This window comes from Ambystoma mexicanum, chromosome 3q (genome assembly GCF_040938575.1).
Source record: "Ambystoma mexicanum isolate Mex_15411 chromosome 3q, UKY_AmexF1_1, whole genome shotgun sequence".
NCBI classification, from domain to species: Eukaryota; Metazoa; Chordata; class Amphibia; order Caudata; family Ambystomatidae; genus Ambystoma; species Ambystoma mexicanum.
The window spans coordinates 1,089,537,720-1,089,556,225 of NC_090926.1; the positions used below are offsets into that span (position 1 = coordinate 1,089,537,720).

At 48.2% G+C, this 18,506-nt stretch overlaps 1 long non-coding RNA gene across 1 annotated transcript in view; it reads left to right on the forward strand.

Annotated features, from left to right (window-relative positions):
- The window catches only part of LOC138581960 (uncharacterized), a 126,557-nt gene that overhangs the window by 41,502 nt on the left and 66,549 nt on the right, over positions 1-18,506 (forward strand). The window lies entirely within an intron of this gene.

An 18,506-nucleotide genomic window follows, 5' to 3' on the forward strand; every position in this document is an offset into this window, starting at 1 on the left:
AGAGTCAGTAATTCCAGAATTACTTCATGGATTCTGTCCATGCAAGGCTTTCTTGTGTGTCAGATATGGCCAAAACTAGAAGAGTCCCCTAGCTCAAGGGTTGGAAGATTTGGAGGATTGTGCTGAAGAGACTGTCTAGAGGACAAAAGTCTAATGACCAACAACAACATGGAGGCATTCTTACTTCCCCGCACAAGATCTATGAAGAAGACACGTGCCGGGGGGGATGCATAGTTTATGTGGGTGGGAGCTCCTACCATGTTGATAACAATGGTGAAAAAGAACTAGAGGCTGGCATTGAGAAAGCCTGGGTGAATGATACACCAGAGCCCTCTGCTGGTTACAAAACAGGACCCGAAGCAGTCCGGTTGCAGAGATTATGACCTTTCATCAAGCCATACTCACTGCAGTTCACCACCAACTGGTCATAATCACTGACTCTGATTATGTCAGCAATGGATTCTTGGAGCACCCCATTTGCTGAAAGAATCAAGGCATGCTTTGTGCCAACCACAAACCCTTCAAGAATGCCAAACTGATGCAGGCAATTCATAATCTTGGGACCTCTATTGAGGAAGATGAGTGGTAATTCCAAAATGGAGGGGCAGATGAGACTGGGAGTTATCTGGATGACCAGCTGGCTAAAACCAGAGCTCTGCAGGGAGACTTCATAGAAACAGAATGCCTGCTGGGTGAAACCCAAGTTGGTGCTGTCACCAGGTTACAAACACCTGCCACCAGTGAACTTCTGACTGCCCAGTGCAGTACAGATACCCCAGATGCATATTTGGTCGCTGCAGGAAAAGAGACTTGGAAAATCTGACACATTGAAGACCCTATAATCAGATTATGCCAGTAAAGAGGATCTTCTGGTTTGAGGTTTTCCAAGATATTCATATTCTAAGACTGTTTGTCGGTATGTATTACAGCCTCTGTTGTCTAGTCTTCCCAGCAATGATAATATCCAGCCCTCTTTCAAATATTTCCACCGAGATGTTTCAGCAGATCTCTTTTGGGGATTTCTTTTTAGGCAGCTGTCCCTTGCATATAGTGCAATACCTATTCATTCCCTAAGCCCCTCCCATGGAAAATTAACATTAGGATGTGCTACCTGATCTCGCAGCCAGGATTGGGCATTATCATTTCTCTCCCTCCCCAAATCCAGCCCCTCTTGAAGGATTAGTTCAGGAGACATTTTTAGAGACATTGCATTTGAAACTGTCAATTTTTACCCAAATAGTCCAATGTGGCGGAACTTTACATTTTACAAATAACTATGCCCAAACTGTATATATTCTGCTTCATCTAATCCTGGTGGATTGATAAAATGACAGTTGTGGGCACACCATGTTGCACAGGCGCACTGTAATTATTTTTCCATTGCACAGAAAAGTATAATAGTTATGAACATGAATTTAATCTCCAAAAACCTAATTTGTAACCCAACAGCTCGCCAATTTTCAGGACTATTTTGCGGCAACCATAAACATACTTTAGATTGCTTTTAAAATTCCATAAGTCACATGAGGATAACTTTAATCGCAACAAAATCACCTTGAAATCCTCTTTTAAAATGTCCTATGAATGGACTCGCTGTGACCTATTATTTCTGAGAAATCAAAACCCCCATTTCTCCTAAGTTTAATTTCTCTGAAGACAAGGGGTCCAGATCCTCTGTGTCCTCATTGTTGGTCTAGCCTTCAATAAAATGACCAATCTTTCCCTGTGAAGACAAATGCCAGGCTACAGCAGGCTGAAACAATTCAGTCCAGGTGGTCTTTTGACATGGCAGGCCATCCCCCCATTGAAACCAAGACTCAGTCGACACAATTTCCTCAATGAGGGGATTCAAAGTTCAGCTTCACTTGATTGCAGGTTTTGTTTATACTGCCCCTCAATAAATTCCTGTGACGCTCTGGCTAGGCCATTTTCCCTTTAAAGAAATGAGCTTCCAGAGCCCACAGGGCCTCACAGATCTTGCAATGGGGGAAGTTTGTTTTGAATCTCCATCTGGAAGTTGGCCCCACTGACCAGATTGCTGTACTTTGCTTGTCAGAATATATTTCATTAGTCATGAAGCCTTATTTATATATATATGTTCATTTTTGCAGCTGAACCCTTTTCTACAAATGTTTATTTACAGTTGCAAAATACACACACTTCAGGACCTTTTCAGTTTCATTGATTTGCACACAACTTTTATTAACCCTTCAAGTGCCATGGGTATTTCCCCCCCCAGCACCAAGGCCTTTTTTGGTGATTTTGGTATGTGGCTATTCAATGTCTTGTACCTTTATTATTACATGAGATATCTTGGCCAAATTTGGCTCCTTTTTTTCCCACATGTAGGTGGTCGTAACACCACCCAGGATCCCTATGTTACTTTAGGGGGTGAGAGAAAATAACCAAAAAGGGCAAAAATGTTGCATTTTTTCAAAAAATGCTAATAAAATTATGTACAAAGAAGCCTGTTTTTCTTTGTAAGAGCTAGGAACAAATGGTTTGCTGTGCTGAATTCCCCAATTTCCTGGCTTTCAGGAACAGGTCGAGTTGAAATGAAAAAATATTTTAATGTGGTTTTCAACCGTTTTGTGAGAGGTAGGCGATTTTGGCAATTTTTGCCAATTGGACATGTGTGGACGGAATGGAAGAAAAGGGTAGGAAAGCTGAATTGGAGGACAGAAAGGCATACATTTCTGCAAAGTAGACAAAATTCCAAGTTTAGGAAGGGGTGATTTGCACAGGTCGGGCAAGAAGTAGGTAGGGGAAAATTACATAGTTTGGGGAAAAAGCGGAAAAATGACCGCAAAAATAGGTATGCAGTGGGCATGGTTGGCCTGGTACGGCAATGGCTTCTATGAATTTTGAGAAAAACAATGCTCTGCTACATTCCCCTGACTGTTGCAGTTAGGAAATCACACATTTTTTTTTGTAATGTTTCACAAAACAAGCAATACCACAAGCCAAAACTCGGAGCCATGGTACGCAGGAGTTTTATGCTTACGGCCTGAACTGACGTAATTCGCATGTGTAAATCAGGAAGACCAATGTGGTGAGGAAGGGTAAGCATACATATTTTGAAAGAGCACATGCAGACCTTTTCAGGGGTAGGTGACTTGTGCAGTTTACAAAAGTGTACGGTGCCTAAAAGCAGCGACTAAATGTAGGTCACATTTGGGAAATTAAAGGGTTGTGTGACCAAGAGCAGCAGCAAATGGATCGAGATGATATGAAAACCACGCAAACACAACAAATGTCATACCTTCCGCGTTCCCACAGGTGTCCCGATGAAAATGGTAACTCACATGTGTGGGTGCACCTACGTGGGGGGGGGGGGGAAGGGCAAACCCAAAAACGCTGCTAACCCCAAGTCGTTTCGAACAGCAGAAAGTGTTATATTTCGCTCAAGCCCACACCATAAATATTTGGGCCTAGGGAGTCCAAGCCACCAAGGAAAACTGGGAACCCCATGCATTTGTGAAAAGAGGACACCAGTGGGAATCCGCAGAGGGCTGACTTGCGCAAATCGACCCAGAATGAATTACCCAGAATCCCCGGCAAAGTCCGCAATGTGGTGAAAAAATACACTGTCATGGGTATCAGGCAGGTAGTTGGGGCAAACTGGGTGGAGGCTTGGCAGGCCTGGCATAGGCACACAAAGAACCCATAAGAAATCCCTCCTTTCATTCCTTCCTATTGTTTGTAGTAACTTTCTGATTACCACTTCCTGTTGCCAAACAGGAAGTGCATGATAACTCGTGAGCTCTCTAGTGTTTGGGTGTAGCTGGCTATATAAGCCACACCCAAGATTCTTCCAGTGCTTCGTGTTGCTTACTGTGAGCTGTATCAGCAACACACTTTCCGTGCTCTGGATCAGCCAGCATCTGCTTACCCGCTCTGGATCATTCTGCTTCAGTTTACCTGGTTCTTACTCCACGCCACAGCTATCACCAGTCAAGAGGGGACTTCTACACCGGCACCTGTAAGAATGAAGAACAGAGTTAACGTGCGCACATCAGTAAGGCTGTGCATACTCACTGAATCTTCCTGCAACGCTGGAATACAGGTCAGTTGCACGAACGCACACACCCCTGTAAGAAAGAAGACCTTATTCATTGCGCTCGCTCCAATAACGCAGACACTTATTTCACTGCACTCTCTCTCTATGCAGTGCATACTTGCCAAAAGCCTCCGTGCAAACTTACCTAACCACCAAGTCTTCAGTAGCGCTGAACCCGGACTCGAGGTGCTAATACCACATAATTTCTCCTGCAAGGGAAAGGGAGAGACATTACCAGGTGCACTCTAATTGAAGGCGCAGCGCAAACCTACCAGCGGCTAGCTTCTACACACAGTGCTAGTCACCCACAAAAATACCTGCAAAGACAATATGGACAATTTTGGACACGCAATATTCTCCGCAACGTTCACTTGTGGGAAGGATTTTCTAGCCAGTGAAGAAACTGGCACCTTGAACTCTCGGCCTCACTGTGAAGGCATAAAACAGCGTTTGGCATCTGAATTCAGCCTACAGACATTGGCACCAATCACATGAGTGAATCGCGCCCCTGCAAATGCAGGATGGAGTGCACACCCTAGTAAAGATCAAGGTAAGCCCATAGGGGGATATCACAGCACACAGTAAAGAGAAGGGAAGGGCCCAGGGGAAACGAGTGAAATCAGGTCTGAGTGTACACCTTGTGTTTGACAGGTATTCCTCCGGGTGAAACAGGGAAAGTGAAGACTCTGGGTCAAGGGAGGCTCGTCCATCGCTCCTGCAGACACATATGTGAGTGTGACAGGTTGTAGGTCAAATGATCGAATCTAAATGGTCGACGCCAAAAGGTCGACAGGTCAAATGATCGAATAAAATTTTTTTAGTTTTTTCTTTTTTTTTGCTTAAAACCACTTTTTTGCCCTAAACAAAAACCTAAAAAAATATATATAACTAAAAAAAAGTTTTATCATTTGACCTGTCGACCAAACTGTGTCAACCCTTTGTCTGTCGACCATTTGACTAGACACCAGTGTGACGCACACTTCACTCCGCTCACCCACCGAAACCCGCGCCAACAACACGTGTTCTACTTTCCCGCGTTCCGACAGGTGTCCCAACAAAAACGGTACATCAAATGTGTGGGTGCACTTACCTGGGGGCAAGGAGGAAACGCAGCTAACCCCAAGTCGTTTCAGACAGCAGAATTTGATGAATTGTCTTGAAGTGCACACCATACAGATTTGGTTCTAGAGTGTCCAAGCCACCAAGGAAAACTGGGAACCCCATGCATTTCTGAAGAGGACACCCGTGGGAATCCGCAGAGGTATGACTTCCGCAATCGGCCCAGAATGTATTACCCAGAAGCCCTGGCAAAGTCCAAAATGTGGTGAAAAAATACAATATTTCCACACTACGCTCACCCACCAACACCCGTGCCAACAACACATGGCCTACATTCCCATGTTCCCACAGGTGTCCCGACGAAAACAGTACCTCACATGTGTGGGTGCACCTACCTAGGCGCCAAGGGGAAAGCCAAAAACACAGGTAACCCACGACACGTGAATTTCACACTTTCTGCAGACGGGCACACCATACAGATATAGGCCTCGGGTGTCCAAGCCCCATGCATTTCTGAAGAGGACACACGTGGGAATCAGCAGAGGTATGACTTCCGGAATCGGCCCAGAATTTATTACCCAGAAGCCGCAGCAAAGTCTGGAATGTGCCAAAAAAACACATTTTTCACTTTTTCAGGGGTTTGGGGTAAACCATTCTGGTCCGCTTTGCGCAAGTTGGACTTCTGTGGATTCCCACTGGTGCCCTCTTTTCAGAAATGCATGGGGTTCCCAGTTTTCCTTGGTGGCTTGGATACCCTAGGCCCAAATCTGTAGATTATCTCCCCACCCCCTTTTGTGGTTACCAGTGGGTTAGCCTTTTCCCTTTGTGGCTAGATTGGTGAACCCACACATGTGAGGTACAGTTTTCATTGAGACACCTGTGGGAACGCAGGAAGGTATGACATCTGTTGTTGGCAGCGTGTTTCGGTGGGTTAGCAGAGTGAAATGTCTGGAAATTGTGTTTTTTTTTTTTTTACCCCCAAATTTGGACTTGCCGGGGGTTTTGGGTAGTAGATTGACATCTGTGGATTCCCACAGGTGTCCTCTTTTGGGAAATGCATGGGGTTACCTGTTTTCCTTGCTTGCTTCGACACTCTAGGCCCAAATCTGTAGGTTGCCCACATGAAAAAAATGTGCTGTGGTGAAAGCCTTGGGGTTACCAGCGGGTTACCCTTTTCCTTTTGCACCCCCGGTAGATGCACCCACACATTTGAGGTACCGTTTTCGACGGGACACCTGTGGGAACGCAAGAAGGAATGACATCTGTTATTGGTGACGTGTTTCCGTGACTGGAGACAGGGAAATGCATCTGAAATTGGCTGGAAATGAGACAATTCTCAGACATTTCGCTCTGGCCACCCACAGAAACACACCACCACCAACAACACATGGCCTACCTTCCCGCGTCCCGACACGTGTCCCGATGAAAACAGTACCTCACATGTGTGGGTGCACCTACCGGGGGCGCAAAAAGAAAAGAGTAACCCAGTGGTAACCCCAAGCCTTTCGCCACTGCCAAGTTTGTTCATGTGGGCAACCTGCAGATTTGGGCATAGGGTGTCGAAGCCAGCAAGGAAAACTGGTAACCACATGCATTTCCCAAAAGAGGACACCCGTGGGAATCCAGAGGTATGACTTGTGCAAATTGGCCCAGAATCTATTACCCACAACCCCTGGCAAAGACCCACATGGGAGAAGGGTGCCCAAGGCCAGGGATATTAAAGCCGACTTTGCGGGAGCCCTGGCTGCCCTGCATTACAGCTTTTCCCCACCACGGAGTCTCGGCAGTGTGCCAATACCTCCCGAAGGGAAAAGCTGTAATGCAGCCCAGCCACAACTCCAGGACAGTTGGAGGGAAGTCCCAGGCCTTGGACATCCATGTACCATGTGGGTGTACCGTCCCCTAAGCACAGTAGCAGCTCCAGGGAGCCCCAGCAGGATCCCCATTCCTCCCCGGAGGTGACATCTGTAATGTAGGACAGCCAGAGGTGGAGCTTGGGCTTGCAGACGGACAACCCACATGGGAGGGGTCCGCTCCCAGGGAAACGTCAATGTTCTGGGGCAATTTGTGGCCTGCCTCTAAAATTGTGTCCAGTCCACCAACATATCTGCCCAGACGGCCCATTCCCACCCACACCACCAACAATCCAGCCCCAGTCTCACCCACCCCACTGACAGTGGGCCCAAACCATAAAATAATTAAAAGAAAACGTACTTGCATAACGTTGCAGCTGCTCATGTAGAAAAAGCTGTAAACAAAACAAAAAACATGTTACCCACAGCGGTCACATCAGCAAAATGTAGCCCTCCCCGGGGGCATTTAAGGGGGGGGGGGGCTGTCCTGCACTCCTCCCTGGCCTCAGGCGTCCCTTCCTATGAGCAGATATCTGGTCCCAGGGAGGGCTGCATGACATGGCACCCACTCCATTGTGGGGGAGGAGGCGTTCAATGCCCCATCCCATTAGAAAATTCCCTATCCCTTTTGGGGTGCCCCACATCCCCCAAAATGCATTCCGCCATTTTCCCTTTTTTACCTTGGTAACCCAACTCCCCTTGGCGCAGAGGGGCACATTGGTGTGCCAATCTGGCCCTCGGGTGCCCAAACCTTACCGCCCCACCAACTGGGGCAGTAAGTTTTGAAGAGAGCGCTTATCCAAGCCCACTTCTCTGCGGCATCTAACAATTCGGCCGAACTCTTTAAAATATGCAAGGAGCTGGCCAACCCTGCTGCTGTCTCTACCTCTCCTGTCCCCTCCCAGGCCCTCTGCACGGCACTGGCCTCTCACTTCATTTCAAAAACTCAGGACATCCTGTCCTCACTCTCCTCCTATTACCTCCCCCCTCTATTCCCTGTTCTTCCTCTGGCCCTTCTGCAGCCACCCCTCCATCCTCCTTCTCTGCCTTTCCCCTTTTTTCTGCTGACGAGGTTTCGAGACACGTCTGATATATGAAAGTCTCGTCTAAACCGGTCCACCCCTGTTCCTCCAAAACAATCGAGGACCACATCGACTCCTAGCTCCTGCCCTGGCTGACTTCTGCAATCACTCCTTCACCTCTGGTGTCCTCCCTACCCCCTCAAGCACTCCCTTGTGCACCCCCTTCTTAAGAAACCCTCTTCCGACCCCTCCTGCCCAGCTATCGCCCAATCTCTATCACTCCCTTCCTGGGCAAGCTCCTGGAGAAACTGGCCGTCTCCCAGCTTAATCTCCATGCTGAATCTGTTGGTAGTCTTCATGACTATCAGTCTGGCTTCAGAGCTGCCAGAAGCACAAACTGCTCTCCTGAATATCCGTGAGGACCTGCTCTCAAACCTTGACTCTAACGCCCCTTGTGTTCTCATTTTGCTTGATCTCTCTTCTGCCTTTGACACTGTCAACCACACCATCCTGCTCAACTGTCTCCGTGATATCCTGGGTATCACTGGTCAGGCTCTGGCGTGGCTGTCCTCCTTCCTCTCCAATTAACCCTCCCAGGTCCAATTGGGGTCCTCCATTTCTGACATCTTTTTCTCTACCTGTGGTGTCCCCCAGGGATCTAACCTTTCCGCTTGGCTGTTCAACCAGTATCCGGCACTTCTTGCCCACCGCATCGCCGCGCTCTGTCCCAACTTTCAGTGCTACGCAGATGATACCCAGCTCATTTTCAGGCTACCCTCGGCCTCCTCTTCCCCTGCCCTCATCTCTGACTGTTCTTCTGCTATCCATGAATGGTGTGCTGCCAACGACTTCTGCCTTAATGCCAGTAAGGCTGAGATTCTACTCATCGGCACACCCACTCCCTCCTTCACTGCAGCTCTCTGGAGGGCCTCCCTTGGCCCTCTTCCTGCTCCTATCTGCAAGGCAAAAAACCTTGGTCATCTTCGACTCCACACTATTTCTCTCCTCACATATCTGATGTCTCCAAGAAGTCACACTACCAGCTACACCTCCTCCGAGGTATCCTTCCTTTCCTCTCCTTTCCCCAGAAGCTCACTGTCTCCAAAGCCCTGGTTCTCTCGAAGCATCTAAATCTGCCTGCCTCTACTCTCCGCCCTTTGCAGCTCATCCAGAATAGGACTGCGAGACTTGTCCTTGGCCTCAAGCCCAGGGACCGTATCTCTCCGGGACTGAAATCACTACACTGGCTCCCAGTGGCTGCGAGGATTAAGTTCAAAACCCTCTGCATTGTCCACAAGGCCTTCTGGGGCCTTGGGCCAAAATACCTTCAACTTTCTCTTCCTAAATATCTTCCTTCTCGAGCTCTTCGCTCATCCGCCTCCAACTCCCTCAGGGTCAGCCGCTTCTCCAAGCAACGAGTTGGGGGTAGATCTCTCTCCGCAGCAGGGGCCTCCCTCTGGAACAGCCTTCCTGTCTCCATGAAACTTGAGGAGAACCATCTCCGGTTCCGGAAGCACCTCAAAACCTTCCTCTTTACCTGCTCTTTCTCTCCCTCTCTCCCCTGCTAAAATCACTGAACCTGCACTGAATCTGCAACTGGGCCACTCACCGATCTAGGTCCTGGGCCCAGCCACTCTTCCTGCACTGCCTCCCTGCACTACGGGGCTGTCTCTGTATCCTACAGCCCCTCCTTCCGGCACTTACCTTGCACTTGCCACTAGCTGGCCCTATTATTTATCTTGTATTCTACTAACCCTGTAATGCACTTTCCCCTCTCCCTTTCCCCTTGCACTTTTCCCTTCCCCTCTTCGCTTGCACTTGCACAATCTGATGACACCTGGCCTAGTAGGATCGTTGTCTGTCTCCTTGCCCCAGCGCCTCGTCGCGCCTTGAAACACTTGTGTATAGGCGCGTTTCAAATGCCATATCATAACATATCACTGAGGGGCATGTCCCACAATTTCTGGGGTCCCTCTCTCCCCTCACCCCAAATGGGCACCTCATGCAGGTCTCCCTGGGCCTCCTACAAACAGCTGCGTGAGGTACACCCCCCTCCATTTGGGTGGGGGGAGAGGGCCCCCATAAATGGTACAGGCCCCCCAGTGGGTGGGGCAGTAAGGTTTGGGCACCCCGGGGTCAGATCCTCTGCACCAAGGCAAGTTTAAAGTTTAGTAGAAAAAGAAAATGATTCAAAATGCCAGGCTGCCCTTTAGCGGGGGATGAGGGGCCCCCTACACAGCTGGGGAATTTTCTAATGTGAAGGGGGTGCACCTCTCCACCCCCACTTCAATTGGAGGGTGGGCATCTCATTCAGCCCTCCTCGGGGGCGGATGCCCCCAAGGAGCAGATATCTGCCCATAGGGAACGCTACAAGGGGTGCCTTCATTTCCCCTTGGGGTGAGGAGGAGAGGGCCACCCCCCTTTTTATGTAAAATATATCCCTAGTGGCGCCCCCGCCCCCACTCCCACCCAAAAATCCCTTTTTTTTTTTCCTTCATTTGCCCCCAGGGTTGTACACATGTGCCCCCCCATGCTTAGGGTGTTGGGGGCCCACCTCTCCCCCCGCATTCCAAGACATCCCTGGTGTCTAGTGGGCATTGCTGCCTGCGCATCGAGCGTCCTGTGCCCAATCCGCGGGCAGTAATGCTATCACACAGGGTGTCGTTGGAAAGGGGAGAATCTTCCCCTTTCCAGCGACACCTTCCTCGATCTCCGGCTTGAAATACAGCTGAAGATCGAGGGGGAGAAAAGTGAACACTCACCTTCTATTTTCCCCGCAGCAGCCCGATATGGCTGCTGCAGTGAATTTACTTTCAGTTTCACGCTGACGTGTCTTACGCACGCCGACGTGAAACTGAAGGTAATCCAGCCAACTGGCAGTGAGGGGGGACCTCTCCCTCACATAGCCCGGGGGTTGGATTACAGATTTGAGCGATCCCTGCTTTGCAGGGATCGCTCAAAACAGAGTGCCAAAAAGGACGAGCTATCTCGTCCTTGGCACTGCGTATGCAATGTCAAGGACGAGATATCTCGTCCTTGGCACTTGAGGGGTTAATGTGGCAACATTTAAGTGAATGAGGTGTCCTGTTCAGTTTGGCCATTCCCTAATGCATTCGGATTTCTGAAAAGTGGGCCTTATTCACCTGAAGTGTAAGATATTACCCTAGTTTTGTATTTCGCAAACAAGGCCTACTTTGCACCCGGCGTTGTTCTAGTGCGCCGCCTTTTGATGTGTGGCAGTTTCACTGAAGAATGTTGCTTTAGTCTCTTCAAACACTGATGTGCCTTTTCAATTTGCTATATGATTTTACTTTTCCAAACTACTTATAATCTGTATTTTAACTGAAGAAAGACACTCTTCTTAATACACTGTCCCTTGCGTCATCTTCAGCAAGATCCATATGTTCATTTACCAGGGCCTTTTGCTGTGTTAAGGTTTTAGGCCTATCGTTTTTAGTGTGCCTTATCATTAGGTCCAGGTAGTTCGCAGTAAGGCCTTGCATGGCCTTCCAGTTATGGCTGCAATTTAACCCCACAGGGCTTCCTCCGAGGTAGATGAGGATCCTGCAACAGTGTGATGTGTGTATTTTGCAATTGTAGGTATGAGGATTTTCTTTCTTTTCATACAGTGGGTTAGGCCACTTCCATTCAGAGAGATGGTTTTGATGTTCATCATGATATGTTTTATTGATAGTGGATGCCCAGAGTTGTTATATATTGGGGTGACATGGTGCAGCGAAAAACGAACACGGCATCTGGTTGTAGACTTACTTGTTCATGGTATACTGAACTCTAATAGAGTCTTCATTTGTGGTGATTTAGTGGGTAATAATTGCCCAAGTGTGTGTGTGTGTGTGTGTGTGTGTGTGTGTGTGGGGCATTATTGTTCTGTGCACTACTTTTGTTGTGGTGGCTACTCATGCCAGTGTGCGTGTCCTCTTTGTTATGGGGTGGAAGTGTGGGTTGAAAGGTTATTGTCATGACCATCGGACAAGGGTCCAGGTCTTCATCACCCCCAGGGCACAAATGGACCCAGTCCTGGTGCCTCTGGCGCCAGGCTCATGAAAAAGTGTGCTTTGCAGTCTGTGCCTAGGGCACGTGCATCGGGCCGGGTGTGGCCATAGATTATCATTGGAAGGCACGTGCAAGAGTCCCTGGGGGGGCAAGGTGGAGCCACAAGGTGGGGCCAAAGGGAAGGGCCAGGGCCAGCCTATTTAAGGCCAACCCACCCTTATGCCTCCGCTTCGCGTTATTCTGATTTTAGCAGCGTAACGCATATCGCTGTCCTTACCTGTTCTTCATCTCATCATGCATCCACTAGATTCCAGCTGCTCCGTCGCTGAAGGCGCCTCTTACCTGAATCTAGCCGCTCCATTGCTGGACACGCATCTTACCTGCATCCCATCGCTATCGGAGTCGCAGCCTTTCCTCACCTGATCCGGGCTTCTAGCAGCGCGGAGCTCCACGTTCTTTCTTCATCTTCGTGGTACCTTAAATCCTACAGCCGCGGACCTGCTCCCGAGCCTCCAAACTCTGCTCTACACCGCCAGTCTTCTCCTGCAAGGGAAAAATAACACAACAGGTTAGAAACCATATAAATAACAAACGCTTGGCCGCACTATACCTGAGTCTAGAGTTCCATTATAAATGCCAATTTACCAGCTAATTCGGGAGCACCATCATCCTCAAGGGAATCCCCGGACTCGCTCCACGACTCCGATTGGCTATCTTCACACCTATTGGGAAAGAGATAAGACATTGCAAGAATTACTATTAATAATCAAAGCAAAAGACATGCTAAAGAAAACAAACATTAATCATAACCAAAACACTTACCTTCTAAGTGGATTGGTCGCAGCCGGTCTGGATCACCACTTCCACGGGATAGTGAAGCAACTAGGTCCACTCTACGCGCCCCTGCTACACGAAGCGGGACAGAGCGCTCAGCTTTACAAAACCACAGGTGAGTTTGCATGGGGAAGACGCTTGCGCACTTCATTTTGGCATGAGAGGGTCGAGGGGATTCACAACACCACCACGCCATTCTCATTGCCTCTCCTCTTCTCTCGAGGGCAATACCAGCGTCCAGAACAGCCGGCTCAGCAGCAGCTGGGGGAGAGGGTCTATCCAAGTGAGCCAAGTTGGGTGAGGGCTCCAACCGTGCCCCAACGTCCCTGCAGAGACCAGGTGAGCGTAACAGAACGCAAAGCCTCTCTGAATCTCTGCCTGGGCATTACGGAAACCTCTGAAGCCGACCAGTTAGCACAATTACTGGGAATACTGCGGGCTGAAGTGCATGCCTCAAGACAAGACTAGCTCCTTGAGGAGAGACCTTTTTATTGTAGCCCAAGAACGGACGGATGATTTGGCAAGGCAAATGCTCCAGGCACACGCAGGACAAGTTCTGTTACCCGGAATGGCACCAACCCCTTTGTCTCAACCATCACCACCAGTGCATGTGGTGCTTCCAGGGGCAATTCTACTGGCTCCACCAGAACGCTGCTTCAGTGACCCGAACAAATATGGTGTGTTCACGAACCAGTGCTATCTCCACTTTTTGTGCCGACCAGGAGCCTCCCCTAACGACAGTGCAAAGGTGGCCTTTGTACTTTCCTATTTGGGAGGCTGTGCAGCTGACTGGTCCATACCATTAGTAACACAGGCTGATCCAATACTTCGGAACTTTGGGGAATTCCAATGGGAATTGGAAAAATGGTTTGCCAGGCACACCCAAGGACTAGCATTAGACAACGAACTACTATTTCTTAGACAAGGAAACCATGATTTATTGACTTACATTGACACCTTCAACTGTCTCATTGCACAGACTAATTGGCCTGAGGAGAAACGGAGCACACTTTTTTTTTTTTTTTTTTTTTTTAAACACCGGGGGCTACGCAGTGAGCAATTGGACCACCGTTGCAAGACCGAGAAATGGGCTGCACGAGGGCGGAAGGGAAATCTGTTTACGTGCGACCCCCAGGACAATCAAACCAGGGCTCATGAAACCACCAAACCTATGCAAATTGGAGGATTACAAACTCCCATTTCCAAGGCTGAGAGGGAAAAAAGGAGACCACAACAACTTTGTTTATATTGCAGAAAGGCTGGACATTTCTTGCGAGATTGCCCTGTTAAACCTCCCAAGAAGATGATAGTTGCCACCGACAATGGTAACAAAGAAAAAGAACAAGTCGGAAACTCAAACTCCCGGCAAGCATAGGGGTCCACTTGTCGATCGGAATTAAGAAAGTTGTACAGACCTTGCACCTGGTCATCCCAGTATTAATAACCCATCACCAACAACCGTCAAGAGTACATGCTCTAGAAGCATACATCGATAGTGGTGCTGTGGGAAATTACATCGATCAGGATTTGGCCACACGGAAAGGCCTTGCACTTCATCAAAAATCACACATGGAAAACGTAACTGCCATGGATGGCTCTTAGCTGTCTTCGGGGCCAGTAACTCACACACCAATAAGGTAATGCTGACATGTCAGGATGGTCACCGGGAAAGCCATCTCATTTGATCTTATAGGGCCCCCACAGTTCCAAATGATCCTAGGAATGCCGTGGGTTGAAACCCATAACGCAAGGATTGACTGACGTACAAGAAAGCTGACTTTCCCTCAATGTTCAAAGAGCTGCTACCATGGGGACGTGAGGAATCGACAATTTAAGCGGAAACCCATCCTAGGAATTTCTGGTTCATTTCCTTCCGAATATCAAGATTTTATTGACGTGTTCCAAAAGGAACAAGCTAAAACCCTGCCTCCACACAGAATTTACGACTGCCAAATCGATCTGATCCCAGGGGCACAAATTCCCTGCAGCAGAATCTACGCCAACTGAGCAAGAAAATCAGCACCTAGGACATATCTAGATCAGTACGTAGGTAATGGGTTTATCTGCCCATCCAAGTCCCCAGCTTCCTCATCTCTCTTCTTCGTGCCAAAGAAGGAAGGGGTCCTCAGAACTTGTATAGATTATAGGGCGTTAAACCGGATTACCGTAAAGAAGAGATACCCTCTGCCACTCATTCCTGAACTACTTGACCAAGTAAAGCATGCTCAAATCTATACAAAATTCGACCTACGATTAGCTTACCATTTGGTAAGGGTAAAGAAAGGCAACGAATGGAAGACCGCATTCCGAACCAAATACAGACTTTTCGTATACCAGTTCATGCCCTGGAGTTATGCAACGTACCAGCAGCATTCCAGTTCTTTATGAACGATGTACAACATGAACTGCTGGACATCTGTGTCCTTGTCTACATTGACGACATCCTCGACATCCTCATCTATTCAGCATCCAAGGAAGATCACGTGGGCCATGTAAGGGCCGATCTGGAAAAACTCTGTAAGCATCGGCTGTTTGCCAAATTGGAAAAATGTTTTTTCCATGTCACAGAAGTCGAGTTCTTGGGCTTAATGCTTACCCCACGAGGGGTGCACATGGACACTTGTAAGGTGGAAGATATTCTTCAGTGGCCATTCCCGACATCGACCAAGGGGGTGCAGAGCGTACTCGGGTTTGCCAATTTTCTACCAGCAATTCATCCCGGGATTTTCTCAAATTGTTCATCCTATTAATTCTTTATTAAGAAAGAATAAAGTTTTCATGGACTCCCGATGCCGGAAAGGCCTTCCAAGAATTGAAATTAGCTTTCACTTCAGCACCCGTTCTTCGGCATCTTCATCCCAATCTGCCCTATGTAGTTGAGACTGCTGCCTCCAGTGTGGCCATAGGGGCAGTGTTATCACAAAGGGACCCAGACAGGGGCAGTCACATCCCATAGCATTTTCGTCCTGTAAATTTACAGCACCAGAAATGAACTATGCCATAACCGACAAAGAATTATTGGCTATCAAAGGAGCCCTTAAAACCTGGAGACACTACCTTCTAGGCGCTAGACATACTGTCACTGTTATCACGGATCACCTTAATTTGCAATATTTAAGAACTGCCAGGGGCCAATCTTCTCGTCGGATTTGCTGGGCTCTTTTTCTCTTCGCGGAGTATGATTTTGTGATCACATACCGACCAGGAGTGCGTAACGGAAAGGCAGATGCTATGTCGCAATTCGTACAAGACAAAAATGCTTTTATACCATCAGAACCAGTACCTATCATTCCGAAAGAGCAAACACAAAATCAAATCGCAGTAACCGCCTGCTGGGAAGATTTGAAGGTCAACCTCCAGTCTCAAATGGACCAAACCGCCCAACAAGAATGGTTAGACGAGGGAGACCAGTATTCCATCACGGATAATTTACCCTATTTCCAGGGGAGACTATATATTAAAGACTAACTCAGAATAGTATTATAGCTAATTACCACGAGTCATTAGTGGAGGGACATCCTGGGATTACTAAAACACGAGCCAAAATCAGGAAGAATTATTGGTGGCCAACCTGGAGAAAGGACGTGGCCCAATTCATTGCAACCTGCAGAGTTTGTGCACAACAGAAATCCCAAAAGTCAAGTCCCACAGGATTCTTGCATCCTCTAGCTATACCACCAGTTCCTTGGCATACGTTATCCCTGTACTTCATCACTTACCTTACCTCCCTGCGATGGCTTCAAATTGACAATTTTAGTGGTGGTAGATTTATTCTCCAAGATGGCACACAGTCTTGGCGCCAGGCTCATGGAAAAAGTGTGCTTTGCACACTGTGTGCCTAGGCTACGTGCATCAGGGCCGGGCGTGGCCATAGACTATCATTGGAAGGCATGTGCAAGAGTCCCTGGGAGGGGCAAGGTGGAGCCACAAGGGGGGGCCAAAGGGAGGGGCCAGTGCCAGCCTATTTAAGGCCAACCCACCCACATGCCTCCGCTTCGTGGCTTACCGCTGTCCTTACCTGTTCTTCATCTCGTTGTGCATCCACTAGTTTCCAGCTACTCCATTGCTGAAGGTGTATTTTACCAGATTACAGCTACTCCATCGCTGAAGGCGCCTCTTACCTGATTCCAGCTGCTCCATCGCTGGGCGCGCATCTTACCTGCATCCCATTGCTATCTGAGTTGGAGCCCTTCCTCACCTGATCCGGGCTTCTAGCAACGCGGAACTCCACGTCCTTTCATCATGGTGCCTTCAATCCTGCAGCTGCGGGCCTGCTCCCGAGCCCCCAAACTCCGCTCTACATTGCCAGTCTTCTCCTGCGCTTGTCCGCACCATACCCAAGTCTAGAGTTCCATTATAAAGGCCAACTTGCCAGCTAATTCAGCAGCTCCATCATCCTCGAATCCCCGACTCGCTCCATGACTCTGATTGGCCATCTTCACACCTATTGGGAAAGAGAGAAGACATTGCAAGAATTACTATTAATAATCAAGGCAAAAGACTTTATAAATAAAACAAACAGAAATTAAGTCTTTTGGATATGATTAATAAGTGGATTGGTCGCAGCCGTTCTGGATCACCACTTCCACGGACTAGTGAAGCAACTAGGTCCACTCTATGCGCCACTGCTACACGAAGCAGGATGGAGAGCTCAGCGTTACAAAACCACAGGTGAGCTTGCATGGGAAAACGCATGCGCACTTCATTTTCACACAAGAGGGTCGAGGGGAATTCACAACACCACCACGCCATTCTCATTGCCTGTCATCTTCTCTCAGGGGGCAATACCAGCGTCCAGAACAGCAGGCTGAGCAGCAGCTGGGGGAGAGAGTCTATCCAAGGGAGCCAAGTCGAGGGAGAGCTCGACCTTGCCCCAACGTCCCCGCAGAGACCAGGTGAGTGTAACCGTTGGCATGGACCGAGCAAGGCCTCTGGCGATCTCTACATAAATCAGGAGTTGGAAAGTTTGCTAGGGTCTTTTTGATAGTGTGGTATTTTTCCTGTTTTATGTTGCCTTTTTATTTGGGATTAGGATTTGTCCCTTTTGTGTAATACTTCAGGATGTTTCTGCAGGGGACTGGTTTCTTCTTTTTTGGCATAGGAAAATGGGCTCCAGCATTCTTTCTTCGAATGATCTTGTAGTTGGTTCTTGGGGCTTGAATTATACCACTGCTGCATATGTGTTCTTCTGTGTCCAGTCTCCGATACCATTATGCCTACTCTGGTTCAAAAACTCGCTTTCACTGGGTCAACTAAGCCATATTGTAATTGCCTGTGTCTGAGTTCCAGACGTAGTAATAGAATCTTTTGCATTTATTCATGGTTTCCCTTGAGTAGTCTGCCTGTCTTGATGTTGGATTGGTGGTAGTTTCCTAGTAGTTTGTAATGTAGATCATGTGTGGTGGTGCCGTAGGAAGCAGATTATTAGTGGCCTGGGACCAATCTTTGTGCCTTTTGTCACTTAGTGCGCTCCCTGGATTTCTAGTGGTGGCACAAACTTCATCTGGAATACTGATGGAATTCATTCCTCCGTAAACCTTTTTGCATCCATTCTTTCTGGTTTCTTGGGGAGACCAAAGAGACAACTTCTTACTTCTGTCTTCTGCATTGATGCACGCCAATTCAAGTTATTTGGTGTTCTAGGCCTTTCAGTCGATCTTCCAC